A 23,493-nucleotide genomic window follows, 5' to 3' on the forward strand; every position below is an offset into this window, starting at 1 on the left:
TGTATAAGTGACCGGTCAGTTTTATTACAATGGTTCAGGTAGTTATTTAAGTACATGTACATGTCTGTATAGCTGTGTTATAAGTGATGGCAGGTATTTGTGTGCTGTATAACATTAATACTACGAAAACGCAGTCATCTTATCAAGCCGTAGGGTGGGTTCTTGCTTGGAATAAGTACCAGTGGCACAGATAATATTTGAGCCGCGCCATGAGGAAACCAACATAGTGCAATTGCGACCAGCATGTATCCAGACCAGCCTGTGCATCTGTGCAGTCTAGTCACGGAGCTGTGCTGTCAGCTAACGGTTTCTCTAATTCCAATAGGCTTTGAAACCGAACAGCATGGATCCTGACCAGAGTGCGCAGATTCGCAGGCTGGTCTGGATCCATGCTGGTCGCAAAACACTATGTTGGTTTTCTCATGGCACGGCTCATTTGGCTTAAACATTTAATAAAAATGTATCCGAAATGACAGTTCTTTGTGGGGATTGCCTAAGGAAGCTGTATTGGAAAAAGTTAAATCGGGATAAGTCTGACAACAGCCCATTTAAAGATAATGTTGTCTAATCAGGGCAGAAGTTGTGAGCAAAACACATTCGAAATGTATCATTTGTAGGGCTAAAGTAGAAGCAGGTCGATGCATAAAAATTCCACCTGAAACTCGGCTGGACCTTTCAGTTCGTTTTCGCGTCTGGCCGTATTTGTATATGTCATCTGCATGGAACGCGACTTGACACATCACTTTCGTGGCATCACACTGAATGTGAAACCGTCACTGTCATGACCTGCCAAGAGGCTACTGTTCTGGACCTATGCATCACAGGCATATCAATAACAAGCGTTATTTCTGTTTGATGGACTATAGTCAGGATCAGATTATCTGCTGTGCACATATGGACTCTTTTTTGTGGTGTTAAGTCCGTCGCAAAGAACAATACTCAATTCAGTTTTCACAGAAGGAAGAACATGAAGTAATGAATCTGTGTGACATTTAGTTCGTGTCTAAAAGAAATAAATATAAACGCACAGAAGAAGATGAAAAAAATTAAGAAATGAAAAATATATAAAAATACAAAACATAATAAAAACAAAATGGAAAACAAGTAACATCCTCATCGCTAATGGCTGGCATGCGCGTCGCGAGGAGGGCATGCAGAAGATTAGCTGGTGTGTTGCTAGTATTTTACAGCACACATTTGCCAATCTACTGCAACAAACAACCAGGATAAGCCAATGAAAATTTAACCCAACGAATAATATTCACAGTAGTTGCTTCTCTCACTACTATACATGTATAAAATGCCTATGTGTACCCTTTAAAACATTTGCATAGTATATGAGTTACAAACAGATGTAAAAATATGTGACAATCTAAGTATTAAACATGAATGTAAAAAGTATTGGTTACTTTACATTTAGGAACACCCTGTAGTTATATTTTTTGTTTAAAAGTACTGTTCCACCCCTTGCATCAACACAATAGTCACAGAAAATGTGTATAATTAATATCTACATGTGCTGGCCAAATATGGTTTTGATGCACGGGTGGGAACAATGTTGTATAAAACAAAATAGCTTTTATATGTATAATAACAGGGTACGTAATTCTATTTAGAGAAAAACTCACCGTTTTATGAAACAAATATTGAAAATGTGACTTTAAGAAATAATCTCAAATATGTATTTTGATGGTGTATGTAATTAAATACTTATTTCTTAGTGGTTTATTTTTCACTCTTGGAGTAGGCAAATTCATATAGAAAGTGTCCGAAGTCCTTTTATAAATAACCGATTGCAATCGAATATTTCCAAGGTGGTCAACTTTATCATCTGTCCGGGTTTATCATCAGTACCAGTATCTGTAAATTTACAGATGATCTGTAAAAACACCACTTTCCTAGACCTGATTATTTGGACTACATTTCATACCTGAATTTCAAAATTTTTCAGGAGGAGAGCCCCCTGACCTCCCAATCAGGATGGGAGTAACTTACCCCTACTGGTACTGATGATAAACCCGGACAGATGATAAAGTCGAACACCTTGGAAATATTCGATTGCAATCGGTTATTTATAAAACTGAACACACCATCTAATAGTTTCCACTTAAACACCAACTGGTGTAAACAAAAACAAAATTGGTAAATATTCTGTATAAATAAATGACTTACATAAATTTGTATAAAAAATATTTATCCAAAATTACTGGGGAAGAGGGTGTTTTTTTGCGCATGCTCACTGTCAAAACATGAAGATCTGACATTTGTTAACTTTTCATTACTTGATCAGGAATGACTGTTGCAGCTTTTTGGGGAAAGTTTCAATATAATAATACCAAGAAAATTTTGTAAATGACAAAGGGTTCGAATTTATCATCAGTCAGCGTTCATCAAGTCCCCTTTTTACATACCCCTTTCAGGCCCTCACTTCGTGTGAGTTTGCTTACTAAATATAAATTTGAATTATGTAAAGTTTTCAGCAAAGGTTAAGCTTTATTTTGATACCGACCATTGATTTCAATTTGCAGAAATAAAAAAGTTACAGGTAAAAAACCTCATTTTCTGTTCGGGTTTATCATCAGTACCAGTAATAGATCTATACCTAAAAATTTAGACCTATAAGTCAAATGCACCAGAGGCCACCATTTTTACAATATTCTATAATCAATGCTCAAAAAAAAATGTTCAAAAAAATCTCCACCTAGCACGTGCTAAGCTGTCTAAATTAAAATGGTATATATATGCATATTTACTAACCTGGCGTTTCGAATCATCTCCAGCTAAACCTTTGTACATTTTATTTTCTCTTTTTTTTTCAACAGTAACAAACTCGTTATGGCGGCAACAGGGTGAAACAAATACTGCAATGTCACGTGATCATGTATATGTCTAAATATGGAAGGCCACTCTCGTTCTAGAAACAGTTCGTGGCGGGCAAAAACAGTTCTCCGATACTTTTGCTGGCATCTATATTTGGGTAAGTATTTCGATCCAAGAATCGGTTGGTGCAAAATATGTTTAAGATCTTTGTTTCTATAAAAAGAAGCATTAACAAAGAACACGTCTGTGACACGGGAAATAGTATTTCCCGTTTTTGATTTTCAGTTACGTAGATATATAAAAAGAAAATAGTTTGTTTAAACTTTAGAAATATCAAGAAAGAAAATGATTCTGGAGAGAAGTTTTTGAACCCAGGCAAAACATTTCTTTGGAATTTCATTAATTAATGTAGGGTTAACCCACGTTTTTTTTGTGTAACAACAGCTGCAGAATCCCAAGGGATTGGTTGGTGCACGAGCCCGTAGGGCGAGTGCACCAACATAGCCCGAGGGATTCTGCAGATGTTGTTTCACGAAACAAACGTGTGTTATCGCTATTCTTGCATAAAACACAACTAAAGTGCTGGAAATATCGAAAAAGCAAGACTATTCAGCTGACATTAGTCGATCGAAGTCGGCCGTTTCAGGTTGTTATGGGCACGTGTTTTATTTATGCATTTCCAGGGCCAACAGGAACAGTGCATGTGTAGTGAGATGCAGACAGAACACAATTCTGCTTGGTTTAAATTGATAGTCTGTCCCTTACGCTTTTTTAAATGTAAACATTATTGCTATCGATACCTATATTCTTCATATCGTTAGAAATGAAATCTCTAGGCATATAACGTAGAAAATTTTGCTTTGTACCCAACCCCATCGGCTCTAAAGGCAGTTTCGTATGTCTATCTTGAACTGCATTGTACTGAATTAATTCAAATGGTATATTTTCGAACAAATTGTTTACTTTTCAGTATCACATCGAGAGAGAACTTTGCATGTCAATTTTCAAGAAAAAAGAGTTATATCCCAGTAGGCATTTGACGTCGGTTAGACGTCGTATAGACGTCAGACCCCAACGTCGGATTAACGTTGGATTTTGGTTGGATTTGCAAACCGTTTAGACGTCGGATCCCGACGTTGGCTAGACGTCGCAATCCGACCATTTTCCAACTAAAATCTAACCACTTTCCAACCAAAATCTGACCAAATTTTCAACAGAATTTGCAATCAAACAAGTAATCAACACATGTATTTTATAAGCTTTATTTCACATGATAGCGACATAAGTCTAATATCATCATTCCAAAAAAGGTAATCCAGTAACTGAAACTTTCAAGTTTAGTCATGTCTGCATGATTCTTCAACGCCGCTAAAATTCCCATCTGAAATGTATAAAATTTGACAGTTTCATCATTTCATAAAATTTGAAAACTTACACAAGTATGCTAGAGCTATTACTAAAGAACATAACTGCTACGTGCAAAACAAACATGTTATATTTTAAATTCTAAAAGTATTCTCTATAACCTCATAAAATGTAATGAAGTTTTATGTTAAACGCAACTGATTTTTAAAGTAATAAACATGATGCATCAATCTTTCAAAGAATACTAGTACGTAACATTAAAAAGAATAATTATTAAACTAAGTACAACTTTCAAAAATCTGCTACTCACGTTGCGGATCCCTTTGTGTAAAGTATTTATAAACTTGCTATCTTATCCCACAAATATCAAATTACCAGAAGACTTGTGTAAACCGATGCAGGCTTATCTCGCGGCGAAGGCATGACTAATAAACAACATGTGTAGAAGAAGATCCTTAGGTGAATTTAGAATAATTTATACATGTGTATAGAATGCAATTTTTTCCTGAACAGTTTTAAATTGGTAAAAAAGAAATCCGTTTCCGAAAATAGACAATCTCATGCGATTTTGTAACATAATTAATGATAATGTTTGATGTGCTAATGAACTATTATTTATAAGCGCATGTTCAGGCATAACTATCTTTAAACTATACTAGCAAAATTACACCAGTTAATTTCATAAATGAAAACATTTAAACAGACTTTCTATCCAACCTAATTCCAACGTCTCCTAGACGTCTGACGTCTATTAGACGTCGTGGTTATGACGTTGTTTAGATGTTGGATTCAGGTCGCCGACGTCGCAACCAAAATCCAACGTCTAACCAACGTCGGTACGACGTCAGGTGTTTACTGGGATATAAGCAAAGAGCTATAAAATAAATAGATTGGCAACTTGAAAGGCATATAGAGCAAATCTCGCCAACCTCCCGTGACAAAAAAACGAGATCTCGTTACCAGAAGTGACGCTTTCTCCACGCGCCATTTTGTATGCGAAAGCAATTATTCATCGGTAAAATAATTATCACCGTATGACCACGCTTCTTTCGATGGCAAAAAAAAACCCTGTACTTCGTGTCTTAAGACCATTTCTCATTAAACTAATTTTGTTTTAGAAGCTAACATGTATTTTAAATGTAGTTTTAAAGGTACAAATTGTAACTGCATGCTCGCCGATGTTTGTTTTTAGTAAGATAACGCCGAATCACGCTCTGACACGAGCTCACGCGAGATTACAGCCAGTTGCCATTCTGTGTATTTTATACTTCTTTGATATAAGGTGGTTTTGAAACGAAAAACGTATAACGGATGTTGATTTCGCCAGATTCTACTGTATACGCAGACATTTTAAGTGACAGGCAAAATCATGATATTAAATTTAAAGTGATGATTTTTTTAAAAGAATCATTTTAAGCTTTTATTCACGAAAAACGTTTGAGGGTGTTGATTTGAACAGAATTTATATGCGAAGAAATCTCAAGTAAAAGGCAAAATCAAGACATAAAATCTAAAGTGTTGAATACTTTTTAAAATCCTTTTAAGCTTTTATTAAGAATATATTGTATCTGTATCTTATGTACTATCTTTCATTAAAGCACTTCTGTATGTTATACATTACATTATTTCATATTTCATACTTATATTACATGTTTGTATTCACGTATCCTTCCGTATCGTATATACTATATTTCATTAACGCATATCTTTATCTTATATGTGTTCTAATATTTCATATTTCATACATGATTGAAAGCGCCTGCAGTACAATGCAATACAAGGTGGACATACAAAACTGTCTTTAGAGCCGTAGGAATAGCCACCTGCGGGCTATTTCACTATTCTTACGGGAAAGCCGTAGGAATAGCCTGCGAGGCTATTCTTACGGGACCGTAGGAATAGCCACTTCCTAAAGTTATTTCCCCTTTATGCAGTTACGCCATTTTCTTCAAATGTTTACCAAATTACATTCTCCAAAAATTGATTTATTTCATTGAAAACTGGACGAAGTAAAACATACTAATTGGTTTGATAACATCAATCTACATTATTTTGGTAAGGGTAAATACTTATTGATGCATGTCACTTATCTGTTTTCTGTTTTTTCCTGTCCAAATGATCAGCATTTGTGTGACAAAATGTCCCTAATACACTAATAAGGTTGTTCCTTAAAATTGTTCACCTTTAACAAAACAGCTTTTGATAACTTCTACGTAGTGCTTTCCCCTTTATTATGCAACGTCATTTGCAAACAAAACAAGTGTTCTGCAAACGAGCTATCAAATCACTTCATGTAAGTATTTGAGGTAAATGAAAGCATTGATTGCACTCATATTTCATTCAATCAATTTATAATACTTCTGTTAATGGTGCACTTTCGCTGCTTAAAGCTTTATTTCAATAGATATCAATAAATGCTTATTGTTTGCATATATACGTACATGTATAATCAGTCAATGTCCAGACGGCGTTCATTAGAAATGAATGTAAGTATTTTTATCCAATCAGTAGACGTTTTGCATAGTTATGTTCAGTAGCACTACGCATTCCCTAGAAGAATTTCCATTGGATAAGTATGTTAGCGCATGCGCAGATCAAGAAGCAAGTAAAAGGACTTGGCTTCACTTGAGATGACTCTCAGTTCGCTGTTGGTATTCGAAGGAGACACATCGATAATAATTAATTATTTAATTAATTATTTGTTGCACTAGTCAAGCTGGGACTTTGGGACGACAGTGCCAAGTAGACAATTTCAAAGCGAAAGGAAGGCATTCTTTAGCTAGATATATTGAAAGGCATTGGATGCCCGGGTCGTAGTCCTCTAGTGGCATTTTAAGAGTCTTTTGCGGCTTATTATACCAGTTGCACCAGGACTTTAGGCTGATATTCCTACAAAGAACTGATAAGGCATTCTGTGTCTTTATTGGTAAAAGAAGCCTGGGTCGTGGCATTCTGGTGATTATTTTAGTAAGGCATTTTGCCTTAGCTAAGGGTTATCTTTTTACACATTGTAGTTCTTGTCATTTCAAGTATCTTTGATTATTCTTCTGATCCTTTTATAAGCTAATCATTTTCGAATCATTTCTTATAAATCACTAAGCAGATAGCTTGAGGAATATTTATATAATAGGCATTTCGCTACAAAAATCAGTTTGACAAGCAGTCATTAGGAAAATTAAATATATGGCATTTTAAGTACTTTCATTTTAGTGTTATTGCATTCTGATACTTTTTCTTGTCTTTTTATGATATTAGTATATTTTTATCTAGACCGCTCGGATAAATAATAGCACCCACCGAAATTCGTTACATTTGCATACAAAAGTTGGTGGGGTAAGGAATTTACATTACGAGTTGTTTCCAGAACAGTTTTGATTTTCAAATTTTCCAGTCATTTAGTAGACTAATGTTAATGCACGTTAATCTCCATTCAGACTTTAACTGAGACTTTGTTTCAACAAATTTAATATGTTATGAAAGTTTAAAGTTAGAAAAAGAGCTGTACATAAGAGATCATGCTCGACTTTTCTGAATCAGAGCTTTGCCAGTAAAAGGGGCATAATAGTCAGAAGCTATTAAAGTACAGAGCTATTGGTCATTATATAAAACTTTTTTTATAATTATAGATAAATATTCTATGTTAAAAAGGGGCATAACTCTGTCTAGATTCAGAATTAAGAGTATTGTTTCTCCTGGTGTAGACTTTGACAGTAATAACTGTTCTAAGTTTCAAATCAGAAGCTTTAACAGATAAAGCAAAAGGCCTGCCAAAGGATCTATCAAATTTTGTGTTCTGCCAGTACTCTTTCTGGGGTCATGATGACCCCATCTCTGTCCCACCAGAGATACACCCAGACACTAGTAAAAAGGACACCAAATATATCAAGTTTAACCATGAAAGGGTAAGGACATAGAATGTTTTAAGTTAGCAATGTTAGAGCAAGACGACTGGTCACTAATATATCAAGAACAATCTTTGGGCTAGGGCATTACTGATATTATTGTAGAACCCCACTAAACTGTGCCATCTGCAATTGAGATATATCATAAGATTTTCCATTTTAAATTTACAACTGCGAAATCATGCATGGAATCCTTGCATATAAATATCAGATATTTTATCATGAAAGTGTAGTTTTCTATTGTAGTTCTACTTTCAACATATTTGCAAAAGATATTCTGAAAATCTAAGACAATTTTTTGCTTAAAAAAAATATGCTTAAACTTCTTTTGCAGGATTTTAAAGTGTACATGTCAGAAGAGTTCATTGAGCATGCCCAGGAAGGGGCATTATCTATCGAGGTCTGGGGACATAAAGTTGTTGGGTTTGGTCAGCAGAACTCCCAGGCAGACAGTGTGGCTAGATCCAACTCTCTTGTTGACAGGTATAATGATAATAAATACCTTGCTTAAATCACTTACTCGTCACTGCCCTGAGTGCACCACTCATCACTGCCCTGAGTGCACCACAAGGATGTTCAGTTATTTCATGTAAGGAATTCCACCAGCTAGCACACTGATAATGGGTGGTTTTAACAAAGTTCCCACCCATATCTGGAATGATGCTCTTAGGGGAGGGGTCTTCCTCCACCGTTGAAAGCTAAGAGTTGCAGTATGTCATAAATTACACAATCTTACCAATTAAAGTACTTCATATATCATTCTAAAATTGAAAATTTGATGTACTGAAGTGAATAACTACTGCATTGATGATTATATATGACAAGATTTTACGTATTATTTATGCCTTTAAGTTATTACAATATGCATAGATGAAAAAATTAAGCCAGGAATACATGATGTTGCAAGCATGGTGAGTCAATAAACATCTTATAGAACCTGCAAGATACCATAATAAGAAACTCTGACTAATAACTGTAAATAATACCCTTTAAACCCGAGCATGGGAATTCAAATTTGAAAATGGCTGACAATTACTGACAGATACATCTGATGAAAGCATGTTTAACTTTCAGATGGCATGAAGTAACCAGGAAAATAGAACTGTGAATTGAGATACATGAAGTTAATGACCAAGGTGAATATGCCCCTGTAGAGGTCAAACCTCAGGCTGACGTCCCAGCTGCCGGAGTATTTCAGCTAAGACAGGTAAATTGAAATGCACATGTAAAATAAATACTATTTAACGTAGCGGACCCATTATGACAGTTGGCAAGTAACATATTCTCCACAGGCAGTTTCGGCATTCTCAGGTTTTTACAGAAAGCCTTACGCGCATTGAGGTACTTTTGCCCAAAGAACGCCAGACCAGAATGTGTGATAGCACAGAAATTGCTGTGTTTCACTATGTGTCCGGTACCTTAATTCTTCATTCTGTTTGCAATATCTATTAGTAATTAGTAAATTGTTATAATTGTACACCTACAGTTGAACTCGGCATTTAGACAACTTTTGAATTGAGATTACTCACTGAGGTCACATTGTAATAGTGAAAAGTCTTAAATGGATATTGCTATATTTATACTTGAGTATCCAATAGGTTAGTGAAGACAGTGGTAGTATGCTGAGCATTTACTGCAGACACTACGTCATCCAGAAGCTTAAAATGTTTTAAGATGTTTGGCTAAAAATGTTGATAAATGGTAAAATATTTTTTTTTTTAAACTTTAAAATCTTTGTTGGTACAGCTATAAAGGATAAAAACCTTTTTAAAAAGACAAAGGTATCTAAAATGAATGAAATAAAGAGTGCTTTAAGTTATTGTTCTCTGAAGGGCAAACATTCGGAGAGGTTTTCTATAGAGCATTTTTACCATACTGTACACATACAGTACTGATTTTCATTTTAATGATGTTTGTATAAATACAACTTCAATACTTACAGGGCCATGCCAGACGTATACTCACTCGTATAAAGTCCCGGGGTGACTCAGGCACTCTTCCATTAATCTGTGATAGTATAAGCTCGCTTGCCATTGGTTGTATTTGTGCTCGCTCCAAGATACAGAAAGGCTTGGACAGTTACCAAGAGGAAGATCTAGGTCATTTGAGAGATCGCTGGAATGATGCTTTATCAAGGAGGCATAAATATCTGGACAGCCAAATACAGAGTCTTATAAATAAAACTGGTGAGATATGATAGCTTAAACTCAGTGTTTTTGCATAAATATTAGATTTTTTTTATAATTACTGGCTGAAATATAGTTGCTTAAGTGCATAAGTTATGCTTGAAGACACTTACATTTCAAGGGCTAAGTGCAAAACTTCTGTATCTTTTTATGCCCCCAAAGGGAGGCATATTAGTTTTCAACTGTCCGTCCGTTAGTTTGTTCGTTTGTCACAACGTTAACTTTTTGCATGAAGGCACTTTACTCGCGAACCACTGCACCCAGGACCTTCAAACTTCACTTGCTGATAGTACTTATTGAGTACACGACCCCTATTGACTTTGGGGTCACCAGGTCAAAGGTCAAGGTGCTGCGGGGGTGGGGGGGGGGGCATTTGTCACCATTAGTGACAGCTCTTGTTTCTTTATTTATATACAGTTCAGTTTTGTGCTCAGCCCTCAATTTAAAAGTGTTTATTATCAGTTTGGGTTTCATAAGTATAGGTTATAGTTTATCTTGTGAGTGAACAAAGCTTAAAGTTTGTATGCATCATTTTAGAGTCAAAGTCCTTGAAGAAACAAGCTCTGATATTTGATAAGAGTGGTTATTGTTGTAACATGGGAGTCTGGAAACTGAATTATTATCATATGCAGTTGAAATCCCTTCATAATTGTTGAAATATGATTTTCATCCTTGATAGCAGTCTATTGTCCATATGTGCTTGACTGGTTTTCTGATTACTAAATAGGTTTTTTAGTCTGGCTTTAACTTTTTTTGACTGGTTCACTGGTTTATGACCTGGAAAAAACTATGATAGAGAATGTGCGTGCCTGGTATTCAGATTAAATTCTGTTTTGAACTGGTTTATAATTATTCTAGACTAGTTCACTGATTTATACATTTTCAGATAAAACTGAAGAAGACTGTGATAGAGAAAGCGCATTAATAGACCAGTGGGTATTACTGACTGAGGAAAGAAATGCTGTGATGGTTCCCGTAGCAGGCAGTGAAATTCCAGGGGCACCAGCAGACTGGTAATGATTTTTAGCTCGACTATTCATAGAATAGTAGAGTTATTGCACTCGCCCATGCGTCGGCGTCCGCGTCCCAATTTTGGTTAAGGTTTTGTATGTAAGCTGGTATCTCAGTAACCACTTGTGGGAATGGATTGAAACTTCACACACTTATTCACTGTGACAAACTGACTTACATTGCACAGGTTCCATAACTCTATTTTGCTTTTTTACAAAATTATGCCCCTTTTTCGACTTAGAAATTTTTGGTTAAGGTTTTGTATGTAAGCTGGTATCTCAGTAACCACTTGTGTGAATGGATTGAAACTTCACACACTTATTCACTGTGACAAACTGACTTACATTGCACAGGTTCCATAACTCTATTTTGCTTTTTTACAAAATTATGCCCCTTTTTCGACTTAGAAATTTTTGGTTAAGGTTTTGTATGTAAGCTGGTAACTCAGTAACCACTTGTGGGAATGGATTGAAACTTCACACACTTATTCACTGTGATGAACTGACCTACATTGCACAGGTTCCATAACTCTATTTTGCTTTTTTACAAAATTATGCCCCTTTTTCGACTTAGAAATTTTTGGTTAAGGTTTTGTATGTAAGCTAGTATCTCAGTACTTACTAATGGGAATGGATTGAAACTTCACATACTTGTTCACTGTCATGATCTGACATGCACTAAGCAAGTCCCATAACTCTACTCTTTTTTTTCAAAATTATGCCCCTTTTTGGACTTAGTAGTTTTTGGTTAAATTTTTGTATGTAATCTGATATCTCAGTATCCACTAATTGGAATGGATTGAAACTTCACACACTTGTTCACTGTCATGATCTAACATGCACTGTGAAGGTCCCATAACTCTACTTGGCATTTTTACAAAACTATGCCCCTTTGACTTAGCAGTTTTTGGTTAAGTTTTTGTATGTAAGCTGGTATCTCAGTATCCACAAATTGGAAAGGATTGAAACTTCACACACTTGTTCACTGTCATGATATGACATGCAGTACAGAGGTTCAATACCTCTACTTTGCATTTTACAAAATTATGCCCCTTTTTCAACTTTTGTATTCATTCAATTGACAAGGCTGTTGAATAGTCGAGCGTTGCTGTCCTCCGACAGCTCTTGTTGAGTTAATATTGTAGTGTGAGAAAAGAAGACTGCTAGTCTAAAGGTCCTGTTTATCCATAGCCAGATAAAATCCTCTAGGGCTGTCACCCCAGATTTTTCCTCTTTGACAGTATCACAGAAAGCAGTACACCTGTAGTCATTTTTTCTTCCTCTCTGATTTATTTTGGGAGGCTTTCTGACAAAATTTGTGCTCTAATTGAACTTTTATTTCTGGTCCTTTTGGGAAAATGGGGTTTCACTATAATGGAGTTACCTCCCATTTACATGTTAACAAAGTGTGCTATCACTTTGCTTGGTTGTGTTTATATCTTCTTACAGAAGAAGCTTGTGTTCAGAATTGTGCAGGAGGTTCACCCTTACCCTGCAAAATTTCTATAATTAACTTGTTGTCTTTCAGTTTGGACAGTACCATTAACTGTTTAAAAGGGTGCTTATCAAAACAAAAAGATTTTGACTGAATAGCAAACAGAGCAGATCATGATCAGACTGCACGGATGGGCAGGCGATCGTAATCTACACTGGTCGCAAAGGCCAAGTCAGTCGTGTCCATCATGTTAATTAGGTTTAAGCAGCAATTGAAGCAGAACTGAAATGCTTTTGTGTAACCCCTGTATTAAAAAAAAAAGATTTTTTTTTGGGGAAAAAAATTGATGCTTTTTTTCTGGAGAAATTGGGCTACATAACAATTAATTGTTAAAGAATACCTATTATTATTATGGAGCTATAATTTCCATTCTATGGCATATCCTCTGATAAGTGATGCACATTCCAAAAAAATAAATGGCCACAAATGAAATTGGTTCCATCAGTTTTGCCTCTCAATTTTCTGCTTTCCTTTATTCAGATAAACCTAGTTGTCCATAAAATTTGTTCACTGTTTTGTTTTTTATTGCCAGCTAACAGAAATCTTTCCTTTAGATTCAGTCTTGATGTGATGATGCTGTATTTGCAGCGGCCCACAGACTGCAGGGACTTGTTCTTACCAGAGCAATATCTGTGTCATTTTCTTTTCTCTGGTTATAATTTCCCTGAACAACGCCAGGAACTATTTTTGTGGCGACCCATTATTGAATTATACATCTAGGATAGGAAGAAATTAAAATCTTCATTTAACAAGAATAAAGTTACATGACACTGAAAGAGTAGATATCTTTTGTGTCACATTCTTGAGATATTTTTATTGGTAAGAATTTGTATATTGAGCAACATAGACTCCTTCACAGCTGTTTTAATTGGTTGAGTTTTGCTTGTTGCAGTTATTGGGAAAATGGAATTTTTTGTAAATATTGGTCAATATATGCAAATTTTAATTTACAGAGTGCTTTGTCAGCTTTTTTAGGGTTGCTGTCTGACTATGAATCTAAGGATTGAATTTTATCTCAGGCATGAGTTATTAAATAAATAACACTCTCCATCTAAATCATTTCTCACCCTCAGCCTAATGTTGAGAAGTTGATCAGGAAAATGAGAGTTTACTTCCTTAGTAGAATTGCTGATAATGGCTAGATCACCTTAGCTTCACATACCTGATATATTATTGGAACTCAGTGTTCAGAAAAAACCCAAACAAATGGGTTTTAATATGTGAAATCTGTCATTAGCGCTTTGCAACCTGTAAGGATCCAGACCAGATACAAATTGCATAGATGCGAGGATAAATGAATGAACAGTATGAATTTGTGGATAAACAAACAGTACTGGTTGGGAACCATTTTCCGGACTGGACCAGTTTCCGGACACATGTAATATCCGCTTTATTTCGTTGTTATTCCTGTTATTGTTTCATCTAGATCATTTAGGTGTTTGTTCTTCATGTCTACAACAAACCACTATATTACAAAACTGTTTTATGTTAGTTTTTATGATGATAACTCACCTGTGTTTACAAAACAACTTTCTGTCTTAACGGGGCATAAAGATAGCATTGCGCATGCGCAGTAGTTCGCACTTGCCGAGGTATCAAGTGGGGAAGAAATAATTAAACTTCATATTGATTGTCTGCTGATAACATGTGCTACTTAAAATTTCACGGTGATAGTTACACAAAATGCAGGGCTGTCGATTTTTGCACTAATTTTATTCTATATCTATTGGAATTATCAAGAATTCGCGTTAGACGAAATTCGAAATTTTTATTGTCAACTTCGGTTTGCTTTCGTAGCTGCTATTGAACGTCAGGTTATGTTACATGTACATTTTTGAAGAGATGAATGATGAAGAAATGTGTAAAAATAGTTTAATTACTTATTTCGATATCAAATTAACAGCAAAATACCATCAAAATAGTTGTCCAGATACTGGTTTACCTTACGGGGAAAATAACTTTTTTAGTGACCCCATTTGAGGCCCCATAGAACCCATGTTTTACGTCACAACGCAATGCTGATTACAACATCAGATGCGGAAGGAGCTGAAGTTTGTGCAGTGTGGGCTTCATTTATGTCAAATATTTTTTTTAGGGAATAATGGAGCCAAAATATGAAAATGTGTCCGGAAATGGTTCCCAACCAGTATGGATGTGTGGAAAAATAAGAGTATGGATGTGTGGATAAATGAACAGTATTGATGTGTGGCTAAACAAGCAGTATGGTTGTATGGATAAACAAACAGTATGGATGTATGGATAAGCAAATAGTATGGATGTGTGGATAAACAAATGGTGTGGATGTGTGGATAAGCAAATAGTATGGATGTGTGGATAAACAAACAGTATGGATGTGTGGATAAATGAACAGTATGGATGTGTGGCTAAACAAGCAGTATGGTTGTATGGATAAACAAACAGTATGGATGTGTGGATAAACAGACAGTGTGGATAAATAAACAGTATGGATGTGGGGATAAACAAACAGTATGGATGTGGGGATAAACAAACAGTATGGATGTGGGGATAAACAAATAGTATGGATGTGGGGATAAACAGACAGTATGGATGTGTGGATAAACAAACAGTATTGATGTGGGGATAAACAAACAGTATGGATGGGTGGGTAAACAAACAGTATCGATGTGTGGATAAACAAACTGTATGGATGAAACAGTATGGATAAACAAACAGTATGGATGTGTGGATAAATGAACAGTATGGATGTGGGGATAAACAAACAGTATGGATGTGTGGGTAAACAAATAGTATAGATGTGTGGGTAAACAAACAGTATGGATGTGTGGGTAAACAAACAGTATAGATATAGGGATAAAAAAACATGTGCACTTAACAAATCCTTGCTGGTCACTAAGCCCTTACATTGGTTTTCACACAGTGGAGCTGAAATTTATACTTTATTTTTCAGGGAAGCTCCGCCTGACATGGAACAACATCGACCAGTGCTCTTTCTGGATTTAAATTGTACGTATTGTCTGATTCAATCTTACAATTTTAATATTTTTCTTTCAACATTATTTTAAAGATTTCAAGGTAATTGTTACTCAGTTCCTATGAGGAGCCAACTAGTTCAATGACATCAGGTTCTTGAAAGAAAATTTTAATGGAATCGATAGGCAGAGAAATGTAATATCTAATAAAGCCCTGCATGCTTTGAACTAAAATCCTTATAATCTGTTAAAGCTCTATTTTAATGAGAGCTTAAAGGACCTAGCGTTGGGATTAGTGTCAGAAAATTTTTAGAACATGAAAATCAAGTTGACAGTTATGTAGGACATAGAAAATAAAAAAAAGTGGATAATAATTATCTAGCTAGTCCAAAACCAGTCATTTTAATTAATACACCATTCAATTTACCCAGTGTGTTACGTGTTGTCACCTTGTCTTCCATTGGTTCTGTTTTAATAGCAGTTTATTTGTTATGGCTTTAAATATGACCATTTTGCATAAAATGTTTTGCTGAAAGGTAACGCTCAATTTTTTGCAACATCAGCTTCTGCAGCTTTTTTGTTTTCTTTACTCCATCTCAAATAAGATTAATGTAGTCATAAAAAGAAAATGCCCTAAAATCTCAGTTATAAACCAGATTTAAAAATAATCTGGTCTCGGAAATATGCCAATGATTCCTGCAGTATTGGTAAAGAAGTCTCCAACATTCAACATGCTCTATAGACAGAATACAAGTGTGTTGGCCTGAAAAAAAACAGATGACGTGTGGTCAGTATTATTGTAAAATTTTGTCAAGGTCTGAAATGAAATAGAAAAATAGGGAAACTGCAAAGGTGGCTCTCAACAAAAGTGAAAATGTTGCAGGCTCCTTTTGACTGAGCTTGTTCATGGATGGTTGTGGAAATGCATATGCTACCGTTCATGCCAACAAGCCCCAGGTTGAGCAGAACTTGGTGTTTAAGATCACGTTTTGTCTTCTCTTCAGTGGCTGAAGCTTAAAAGTGGCTGTGACCAAGAATATTTTTCCAAAACCTTTTATCTTGATAAATAACTTACACTAAGCTGATTTTGTTTCCTTATACTGATAATAGTACATCAAAGTAAGCCGATAAATCCTTGTAAAAAGTTGAAATAGGCCACACTTACCAGGATTCTATGGTATGATAAAATATCTGAATTTAGGAATATGTAACCAGATGATCCGTTTTAGCTTGAGGACACAGATACTGCAATGTCATTTAACTTGGTGTGTATTAAAATGTGAGGTTTTGGCAGATGTGGCTATTTTATTTGGACATGACATTTATGGGTCTTAATTGTTAAAAAATACATAAATGGGGAATTTTATTTGTTAATTTAGGTTACGTTTTGTGGGAAGGCCATTTTTCAGGACAGGTCCTGATTTTAGGCTTTTGACTGCCAGAATTTCCCTTTATAGCTCTATTGAAAAAGAAGATATCAGGGTTGTTTTTTTATTTATTTATCTATCTATTTAATTATTTATTTATTTATTTATTTCATTGAGACCTGCATAGGCTGATAGCAAAATCCCAAAAAGTAGTCCCTCACAAATATTAATGATTTCACAGTACGACTTGAATCACTTGAGTTTCTTGTAGTTTGATTCATTTTGTTGTGTCTAGAAAATTAAAGAGTCTGTTAGATGAAAAATTGCTTATGGTTAGATAAATTTGTTTTCTTGTCAAGTAATTCCTCATGTCTTATAAATGTCATTGTATTATCTGCTTAGAGGCAAAACAGATATAAAAGTAGGCCTTTGGTGTCAATAAAATCACGGAAATGGCCTCTAAATCTTTTGTCAGTAAATAAAATGTCAGGTTTTTCAGAAATGATAACACTTTATAAAGAAGTGAGTCAGTCATGTTGTTCAAACTAATGAAGTCTAAATCAGGATTTAATTATGTCTGGCTTAGAGATTTATAAAATATTTTTATTCAAGAAAGTTGTTGGAGAAATACACCGGAACAAATTGAGTTGTCTATGTAGCCCAGGAATTCCATTACTTCTGTCTGATTTTGTGATAAGTACAAAAGTTATTGTGTTTTATTTGAGTTATATGCTATCTTGCAGTCATAAGTACATATTTTTACGTAAGCACCACAAAGGTCAAGGTCACTTATTACAAAGAGTTTTAAAGTGTAACTATGAAGCCTGGCCAGGTCATATTAAATCGTCATAAAGTCCAGAAGGCTACACAACCAGGTTTCTGGAGTTTGATTCTGTTTCCAACTGAAATTATTTCTAGCCTATGTGATGTAAAATGCTATTGAGAATCATACAGCTGTTTCAAAGTCAAGGTCAGTTTGAATCAAGATTATGATAATTAATTGAGCTGTGTAGATCAAAATGTTCTTCTACTATGTACTTGAATATACACATGGTATTCCTATCAATGGTATTTATAGCACGAGTGTTGCCCTTAATCCAGAACCTTCACATAGTAATCAACTGTTTGTAGTGTTCATTTCTTAGCTTAGTCCCTTTGGTGACAGCTGTAAAAAGGTTAGACTGTCCTTCCTGCTGAATTTACTAAGATATCATGCATGTCTTTGATTGATAAAAATTGGCAGAAAACCTGATGTGTATACAACTGTATATAAAAAAACAACTTTGTATTAATTTCAGGTGTGTGCTATTGCATCTTGGGTTTCTTCAATCCATGACTCGGCCAGGGACTGCGTTTTAGGCGAAGTTGAGCGAAAACTTCGCTTTAAAATATTTCACTTCGCCCTTCCCGCCCAGAAAAGCGAAGTTCAAGTCGCCCTAAAATTGGATGAAAGGAAAACATAATCGGCAATAAAGTGGGCCGATATCATATATCTCGGTTATGTAAAGTCTGTAAACACAATACGCAATACACAGGATGGCACGCGCGGCGAAACATGTCCATGACAACAAAAGATGATCACTCGATTTCAGATTGACGCCGCATGATAAGCTGCTAATTGTTTACATTTAATGTGATTGCAGTAAACGATAATTAAAGAATGAAAGAGTAAAGCTGACCGACCTCGGAGATCAGAGAGCCCGAAAACTTCGTAAAACGGCGATAATTAACTTCCGAATTACAAACCTAATTAGGTGTCAGTCGGCGCGTGGAGTGATTGACATCTGTCAGTAGCTAATTAACATACGACGCTCCGCCTACTGTCATACTTTGTGGCGGCGAACAATTAAAATTCACCGAGATTTTGATTCACAATGCAGAACTTCGAACTCGAGACGCATTTCGCGGATCGAGGCGACGCACAGGACACTTTTTTTTGTGCGGGTCAACTACGAGTTTTTCTTGATTTTCGCGGGCCAAAACACAGAACCTCGGGTCAACCGAACGCCCTCGGTACTTGTCTTATCCAGTTATTCTTGTTTTCAGATAAAAATCGTTTCGGAATTTTTATTGCCATCACAGTGTAGACTACCCGTTACTACCGACGTTTATTTTTCAATTGGGATCTGCTTACTATTCATTTTAATCTGCATTTCTCTTTCATTAAAAACATATATAAGTTAAATATATGGCCCTTGACAAACTATTAAATTTGTTGTTTGATAAAAATAGCAGACAACTCTTTTAGTTAATTCTGAAATGTGTTAAAGGGAGGTAATACTTTTAACCAATTTTTCGATTTTTTATGTCAAAATATGTAGTTTTAAAAAATATTAACCCTGATTTTTAAGTATTTTATCTACTGATCAATACAAATAACATTTCATTGTAAGTTTCAGAGTTTTTTAAACTCTGTAGTTTGTCAAATTAAAGGAACATAAAAAAATTTAAACTCAGAATGCTCACACACCTGAAGAAGCTGCTCTGGGAAGGAAGAAATTTAATCCAGGAAATATTAAGTACTGATTGATTATGAGGAAAGATTTGTTTTGTCAAGTTGTTAAACATTTTGCAGTAAAACAGTACAAATATGTACTGTATTGTTGAAACATTGTACCATTTTTATTTAAGTCATAGCAAGATAATACTAGTACAAATGGAACTGAATAAACATTATTATTGTTATTTAATGCATGTAAGCAATGTCCTGTCTCACGTTTGCCGAACTTCTCCCAAAATTTCAAAACTTCTCCCTGTTTCCCCAGGAGGGAGAAGTCACTTCTCCCTAAATTTCCAGGCTAAGGTAGTCCCTGCTCGGCGAACCTGAATTGTATAACTGGAGCAGATAATCATGTGTATTTGATACTTAAGGTGGTGTTGCGACTAAGTCACCCTGCTTACATGGAAGTTGTGCTGCGTAAACCTATCTGTGTGAATGTAAAACATCGTAACACGAGTGTGACAGACAAACTGAAGAAAAAGATGTGGTATGGCGGGGTAAGTCTATGATATGTTTAATATCTTAAAAGTTTTTGTGATTATAGGCTGAACACCACTAAATACAACTGTTCTTTATTTCATATAAAATCCACTTACTAAGTAACATTTTTTGGACATTTTCTAGTATATCAGATGTTAGAGACTTGTATTCCAGTAAAGAACTATATCCCAACTGTAGAAAAAGAAAAGAGGTGTTAATTTTATATAAGAAAGCTACAATTTGTTAAATACAACTCACTGGATTTGCTCCTTCCCATTTTTTTCAATGTCTCTTTCTTAGACTTAAGTTCCTATGCTGCCATTTTTTATCTAGCATGCAGTAGGAACATTCCAAGTTTGATAGCATGCTACAAATACATGCTGAAACACAGTTACTATTTAGGATGGGCACAAGGAAAGGAAGAAAGATTAGGACTATTTATTTTTGGCCTACTTGTGACCAGCATAGGCTTACATTTGATTTGGTAGCAATCAGCCTATAATGGAGGTTTATATACATACATATATTCATAAACCTGAAAGATATATTTCAGAAATGTAACACCAGTAATGACTATATTTAAATGTAGTCAGACATGTATATTAAATAAGACCAGACTTGAGATAGTCAAAAACTGATAATGACAAAGTTGTCTTTGTTTACCAAGAATCTTCTTTATGTAGGTTATAAAACTATTTTAAATTAGACCTTTAAAAAGTACTAGTAATGTAAATTGTCATAATATTGATCATAATCTTGAATTATATATTGATGCATTGGCTTGATGATTGTTCTTGTTTCTTCCAGGAAAGCCTACATGCGTGTGGTGTCACATTTGATGTTGTCTCAAACATTCCAAAGGTAATCTTATACTGGCAGAACTTTACTTAGCTCCAGCACTATCTCATTTATTGATAAGCTGGTGGGTTTTGCCTATCATCATAGTCTGTTTGGAGGAAACAATATTTTTAGTGTAATGGCTTCAAACTTTACTAACCCACTGCCTTAGCTGTTGAAATATACACCTAAACAATAAAACAGATATGACGCCGATGAAGGAATACTTTGGTTATGGATCTATCCTACTATGAATATATGAGCTTGACATATAAAGAATAGCGTTTTTATGTCTTTAAAGGTTATTTCTAGTTTTGTTTCAACTACATAGAAAAACATTTGATACAAGATATACTTAGTAGTGATATATTTTTCACTTAAACTTCCCTTATGTAAAGATTCCACTTTCTACGATACAAACGTTACCTTTATTCTAAGACACTGAAAATCACAGCAGTTCATGTTGAACTAAGAGTAGTTTTTTCATGCCAAAACAGTGTATGCATTTTCAATACATCTATCATTTGTCTGTTATGAAGCAGAGGTCATTCTTAATTTAAATGGCATAAGAAATGGCAAAATGATACGTGATCGATACAAACGTTACCAATCTTATTTAAAATAACATAAACAAGAAAGTGTCACTCAGTTTTAATTGACAGTGTCATCAGTTTGTATCGTCTACGTCGTGAGATGCAGATTTCACACAGGTTAAGTCGCACATTTGTCCTTGAAGACGTGTTTTCTTTTTCTGAAAATGTTCAATGGGCTCCGCTGGTAATGTTTGGTTTAAATAGGAAGCTTAAAGTAATACCTATTTGTGATTATATGACAATTATATTTTTGTTTCAATTAAATTTATGTTGTTGTACATATTGAGTACGCCATAAACACAGTACAAATTATTGATACATAAGTTACGTATGGTAACGTATGTATTCTTTCATGCCTGATATATTACTGACAGTCCTTTTTATACAACATGAGGCTTCTTTTATTTTTTGAAGTCAAGGTTCCAAGATAATACGCTCAGGCGTTTTAATTTGCTAAAAAGTTTTGTTTTATCACTATTTTTGTTTAAAACACGTCACGCAAATTCTATTTTTAAAATCTGATAATATATGCTTTAATATTAATTTCTTGTTAAAAAGGTTTCGTTTACAGAATTGGTCGTATGTCATAGTGTTTTTATCATAAAGATACATGTTTAACATTTTTTTAATACAAAATAAATTGGAAATAGCATACCCGTGGTACCCATAGCACAGTGATCGGTAACGTATGTATCAATACATAGGTTATTGGTGTGTGTGCGTATATCAGTAATAATAACTCACTGTTGACTTGTGGTGGGTTGCACATCAGGTTAACATTATCGTAACATCAAGGGCTAAAATCTGAAAGGTGTATCGAGAATGTGAGAAGGCTAAAGACAGTGCGCTACTTTAAAAAGAGAGAATCAGACAGTGAAACTATTACCTCCCTGCAAATTAAACCCTTTGGCAAACAGAAAAGGGAGGAGAGAAAATAAGAAAAACAAAACGAGAAGCGGACTTCGAGACTTCGAAAAAAAACAGTACTTTTTCACAAGAAATGTATAATATGACATTATACATTCCCTGTGAAAATGCACCGTGTTTCTTTCGGAGTATCGAGAGTCTGTTTCTTAGTTTGTTGAATAGGCTTTGGTTGTTCGGGCGCAGGCTTAACCGAAAAGATAGTGTTGTAGTTTTTACTAAGAACGTATGCGACCTTATATTACTTTATTTTCGTTTCTATTAAAATCGATACCTTAAAACGAATCGCTGCCGTAGAACTGGTAGCTAAAAGATAAAAGAGCTAGCTTTAATTACTGTTAAGGTAAAAATCTGCAAGTAAAAGGGCATAAAGTTTTGTTCCAACCGTGATATATCTTGAAATATTTTTTACAAGACTGTTAATATATTTGAAAAAGTCTTTACAGTAAAGACAGACTTAATAGAACTGTTAACTCAGAATGAAATTTTATATGTAGAATTGTTGGTTTTTGTTGGTGCTTGGTTCATGAATGTGGTTGTACTCAAATAAAATTATCTTTTCTTCATTATTTGGAAAAGTTCTGACACGGTGACTTGTGCTTATATTTAATTTTTAATATTAGAATAAGTACTTTTTCTTTGTGCATTTCATTATATACAGCTTAAAGTGGTGTGATTCATGGATTCAGTGACAAAAACGCTTGTTATAAGAGCTGCCACTTACAAATATACAAGAGAACGAGATTATCAAAGCCGCCTTTGAAAATACGAATAATTAATTTGACAATCGTAAGAAATAATTAATTTGAATAAATAAGTACATGTGTATTTGTGCTTTTGATTTACAATGGTCGGCTTCAATTTGATGGCAATCTTGAACACGAATTTTGATGCCCGAAAATGAATTTATTCGTTAATTTGGGATACATACGTTACCATCAGCATATTTCTGATCAGTTTTGACAAGTTTAATATGTGTAATTGTTGATTGACATAAATGTTTCCAAGAAAAGCTTGATAATTAAATGTTCTTAAATTCATGGTATAAGATACATAATGTTGG

The 23,493-nt window shown here is 34.8% G+C and overlaps 2 long non-coding RNA genes across 2 annotated transcripts; one reads left to right on the plus strand and one right to left on the minus strand.

The window, feature by feature from the left end:
- Positions 1-4,066: 4,066 nt before the first annotated feature.
- LOC128548543 (uncharacterized) lies at positions 4,067-4,921 on the minus strand. Its single transcript, XR_008367152.1, has 2 exons — positions 4,496-4,921; positions 4,067-4,201 (listed from the first exon to the last, which is right to left on the minus strand). It is a non-coding gene; the product is annotated as an uncharacterized LOC128548543 (long non-coding RNA).
- A 3,026-nt stretch (positions 4,922-7,947) lies between these two features.
- On the plus strand, positions 7,948-18,792 carry LOC128555242 (uncharacterized). The gene is made up of 7 exons (XR_008369910.1): positions 7,948-8,087; positions 8,422-8,570; positions 9,162-9,294; positions 10,030-10,273; positions 11,160-11,286; positions 15,708-15,763; positions 18,395-18,792. It is a non-coding gene; the product is annotated as an uncharacterized LOC128555242 (long non-coding RNA).
- Positions 18,793-23,493: the final 4,701 nt, after the last annotated feature.

This window comes from Mercenaria mercenaria, chromosome 2 (genome assembly GCF_021730395.1).
Source record: "Mercenaria mercenaria strain notata chromosome 2, MADL_Memer_1, whole genome shotgun sequence".
Taxonomy (NCBI): Eukaryota; Metazoa; Mollusca; class Bivalvia; order Venerida; family Veneridae; genus Mercenaria; species Mercenaria mercenaria.